Here is a 4,944-nt window from a genome sequence, read left to right as displayed (position 1 = left end):
TCTTATAGCTTCTTATAGCATCTTATAGCTTCTTATAGCATCTTATAGCTTCTTATAGCATCTTATAGCTTCTTATAGCTTCTTATAGCATCTTATAGCTTCTTATAGCATCTTATAGCATGCTGAGGAAGCTAATGCAAAGCAGAAGATGTATGATGAGTTGTATGAGAGGCTGGACACTAAAGAGGGCGAGAAGGACTTGTACCGATTGGCGAGACAGAGGGATCAGGCAGGAAAGGATGTGCAGCAGGCTAGGCTTATTAAAGACAGGAATGGTAATGTTCTAACAAGTGATGAGAGTGTGAAGGGAAGATGAAAGGAGAACTTTGAGGAGCTAATGAGTGAAGAGAATGAAAGAGAAAGAAGACTAGGTCATAGAAACTGTGGACCAGGAAGTGGGAAAGATTAGTGAGGGTGAAGTCCAGAAAGCTCTGAAAAGAATGAAGAAGGGGAAGGCAGTAGGACCTGATGACCAGTGGAGGTTTGGAAATGTCTTGGAGAGATGGTAGTGATGTTTTTGACTCAAATATTCAATGGCATACAGTGCCTTGTGAAAGTATTCGGCCCCCTTGAACTTTTCAAACTGTTGCCGCATTTCAGGCTTCAAACATAAAGATATAAAATTTAATTTTTTTGTGAAGAATCAACAACAAGTGGGACACAATCGTGAAGTGGAATGAAATTTATTGGATGTGTCAAACTTTTTTAACAAATAAAAACTGAAAAGTGGGGTGAGCAATATTATTGGGCCCCCTTGTGTTAATACTTTGTAGCTCCGCCTCTTGCTGCAGTTCCAGCTGCAAGTCTCTTGGGGTTTGTCTCCATCAGTTTTGAACATGGAGACACTGAAGTTCTGCCCATTCTTCCTGCAGAACAGCTGGAGCTCAGTGAGGTTGGATGGAGAGCGTTTGTGAACAACAGTCTTCAGCTCTTTCCACAGATCCTCGATTGGATTCAGGTCTGGACTTTGACTTGGCCATTCCAACACCTGGATATGTTTATTTGTGAACCATTCCATTGTAGATGTGTCTTTATGTTTTGGATCATTGTCTTGTTGGAAGATAAATCTCCGTCCCAGTCTCAGGTCTCTTGCAGACTCAAACAGGTTTTCTTCCAGAATGGTCCTGTATTTGGCTCCATCCATCTTCCATCAATTCTGACCATCTCCCCTGTCCCTGCTGATGAAAAGCAGGCCCAAACCATGATGCTGCCACCACCATGTTTGACAGTGGGGATAGTGTGTTCAGGGTGATGAGCTGTGTTGCTTTTACACCAAGCATCTTGTTTTGCATTGTGGCCTATCCAAATACGGCTTTAAACTTCTCCACAACAGTATCTCGGACCTGCCTGGTGTGTTCCTTGGTCTTCATGATGCTCTCTGCGCTTTGAACAGAACCCTGAGACTCTCACAGAGCAGGTGCATTTATACGGAGACTTGATTACACACAGGTGGATTCTATTGATCATCATCAGTCATTTGGGACAACATTGGATCATTCATAGATCCTCACTGAACTTCTGGACTGAGTTTGCTGCTCTGAAAGTTTTCAATTTTTTATTTGTTAAAAAAAGTTTGACACATCCAATAAATTTCATTCCACTTCACAATTGTGTCCCACTTGTTGATTCTTTACAAAAAATAAAATTTTATATCTTTATGTTTGAAGCCTGAAATGTGGCAAAAGGTTGAAAAGTTCAAGGGGCCGAATATTTTCGCAAGGCGCTGTATATGAGGGTGAGAAAATGTCTGAGGAATGGAGAAGAAGTGCTGGTGGCCATTTTTAAGAACAAGGGTGATGTACAGAGTTGTAGCAACTACAGGGGAATTAAGTTGATGAGTCACACGATGAAGATCTGGGAGAGAGTTGTGGAAGCAAGACTTAGATGAGAGGTGACTATCTGTGAGCAGCAGGATGGTTTCATGAAGAGAAAGAGCTCCACAGATCCATCTTTGCTTTGAAGATGATGATGGAGAAGAACAGAGAGGGTCAGAAAGAACTCCATTGTGTCTTTATGGATTTAGAAAAAAACATATGACAGGAGGACATGTTGGACTGGTACAGGACATGTATGAGGACAGCAGGACATGTATGAGGACAGCAGGACACATATGAGGACAGCAGGACACGTATGAGGACAGCAGGACATGTATGAGGACAGCAGGACACATATGAGGACAGCAGGACAGTGGTGAGATGTGCTGTAGGAGTGACAGATAGCTTCAAGGTGGAGGTGGGAGTGCATCAAGGATCAGCTCTGAGCCCCTTCTTGTTTGCTCTGGTGATGGACCGACTAACAGATGAGGTCAGGCAGGAATCCCCGTGGACGATGATGTTTGCAGATGACATTGTGATCTGTGGTGGGAACAGGTGGAAGAGAACTTGGAGAGGTGGAGGTATGCACTTGAAAGAAGAGGAATGAAAGTCAGTCGTAGTAAGACAGAGTCCATGTGTGAATGAGAGGGAGGAGGTGGAACAGTGAGGCTACAAGGAGCAGAGGTCACAAAGGTGCAGGACTTCAAGGACTTGGGGTCCACTGTCCAGGAACATGGGGAGTGTGGTGAAGAGGTGAAGAAGAGAGTCCAGGCAGGATGGAGTGGATGGAGAAAAGTTTCAGGAGTGATTTGTGACAAAAAAGGTGTCAGCAAAGGTCAAAGGAAAAGTTTAAAAGACAGTGGTGAGACCAGCTATGTTGTATGGTCTGGAGACAGAGACATGGACAAAAAGACAGGAGACAGAACTGGAAGTGGCAGAAATGAAGATGTTGAGGTTCTCCTTAGGAGAGACAAGGATGGAGAAGATCAGGAATGAGATCATCAGAGGTACAGCACAGGTTGAACAATTCAGTTCAGTTTATTTATAAAGCACCAAATCACAACAAAGTTGTCTCAGGGACTTTACAGGAACATTCACATAAAAGACAACTAGTAAAGTTCTCTATCTAAGAATCCAGCAGACAAGTTGAATCTTGGCTTCGTTGCAGTCTCCCATCCTGAGCAAGCACAGTGGAGACAGTGGAAAGAAAAACGTTGGTTACGTACTGTAACCCCAGATTCTATGAATATAGGCGTAGCCCTTTAAGGCTGTCGCTGATGGTTTATCCCGTTATGCGCAGCATAAGCACTGAAAAAAAAATTAGTCCACGCCCACCTGCTGTGTGGGCCCCACCCGGTCCGTATAAATTACGTTAAGAGCGGGAAATCGGCTCCCAAAATAGCTTTTTTCTTCAGCCATTTAGGAGCCAGTGAGGCCCGACGCTTAAAGGGCTACGCCTATATTCATAGAATCTGGGGTTACAGTACGTAACCAACGTTCTATTTCATATAGGCTTCGCCCTTTAAGGCTGTCGCTGATGGTTTAAGGGCGAAGCGGATGTGGTCCTCGCCTCACTGGGTCCATTCGAACACAGTAAGAAGCGGAAGCTTGCCCAAAAAACGTCTTGTCACTCAGCTCCCCGTGTGCATAACTACGCATCGCGTAATTATGTGCCATGCACAGACGCATGTTGTGTAACTATGCGTTCTGACAAACATGAATACCCCGGAAAAACTTTCAACGGGAAGAGGAAGTTTAAAAGAGGGGGGGGGAGGGGGGCATGAACCAACTGGTTCATGGCTGAACAGTATAAACAGATTAATGTCCATGAATTGATCAATAATCAAATGAACTGATTGTTAACAATAATCATGAACTGATTAGTGACAATAGAACCAAAATCACAGACACGACTGTGACTGAAAACAACATCTCACACTGTAATGCATGCAGACAGAAGTGAGCTTAAACAGAGTTCCATGAGAACAACAATATTCATTCTGTTAGGGCACTAAGGACAGAATGTGTCATGGAACGAGCCGTCACATCACGTAGGTAAAAGCGAATAAATGAGCAGGGTGTTGACCATGCAGCCGCAGTGCAAATGTCCTGCACTGACATACCATTATGCAGAGCAGTCGAAGATGCGATACCCCTGGTCGAGTGTGCTTAGAGGTTGACAGGAGGCCCTAAATCTGATGCTCTGTAGGCTTCAGAAAAAGGCCTCACACAGCCAGTGTGACAAGCGCTGGATGGATAACGGCGACCTGCAGAAGCATCTCTATAATGCACAAACAATTGTTGAATTTGAACGCATTGCAGCTGTGCGCGTTACGTAACACGTCAACGCCTGCACCGGGCAGAGAAGATGAACAGATGCTTCCCCTTCTGATCTGTGGGGGGGAAAAGACCCCTCCAACGACATCACTCTTGATTTAAAAGAGCTCGTGATGTTTTAGGCATAAAAGCTGGGTTGGTCTTAAAACAGCTGAGCTGCCCGTCAGCCTAATTCTAAGGCATGACGAAACAACAGAGAGGGCAGATAATTACTTACCCTCTTAGCGGGTGTTAAAACCAGCAGCAGGACTGTTTAAAGAGACAAGAATTTAAATGAAAACTGATCCAGAGGCTCAATTGAAGCTTTGATCAGGGCTCGCAGGACCAGCGTTAAATCCCACTGTGGAACAAGTGGGCATGAAACAGGCCTACATCTCTGTACACCTTTTAGAAACCGCTTCATCAGCGGGTGATTAAAAGCTGTTCTGTCTCCAAACCCTTTGTGGCAGGAAGAGATGGCTGCAACGTACGTTAAAGCGTACTGAAAGCCAACTCCCTATCCATCAGGTGTTGTAGAAAAACAACACGCTGCCTAAAAGGCATGAAGTGGTCTCTAAACCTTCTCTGTACACCAGCGCTGAAAAGCCGTACCCTTGATGTGTACAGAACTGTGGTAGATGCAGCACGTGAATCTTGAATTGTGCACACTATCTCCTGAGGGAGACCCATCCTCTAAGTGGGACCGCTCAGCGGTCAAACCCACCGGTGTTGACCTATTTCTGGGTAACTCTTGGTCGCTCCTCCTGCCTGAAGGAGAGCATCCTTCCTCCACGACAGTTCCACGGCGACCCCA

General features: G+C 44.9%; 1 protein-coding gene across 1 annotated transcript in view; it reads left to right on the top strand.

Moving 5' to 3' along the window:
* Positions 1–4,944, top strand: part of ddx31 (DEAD (Asp-Glu-Ala-Asp) box polypeptide 31) — an 18,964-nt gene that overhangs the window by 3,913 nt on the left and 10,107 nt on the right. The window lies entirely within an intron of this gene.

This window comes from Nematolebias whitei, chromosome 8 (assembly GCF_014905685.2).
Source record: "Nematolebias whitei isolate Nwh7 chromosome 8, NemWhi1, whole genome shotgun sequence".
Classification (NCBI taxonomy): domain Eukaryota; kingdom Metazoa; phylum Chordata; class Actinopteri; order Cyprinodontiformes; family Rivulidae; genus Nematolebias; species Nematolebias whitei.
Note: the sequence above shows the minus strand (reverse complement) of the source record. Positions and strands in the feature narration are given on the sequence as shown.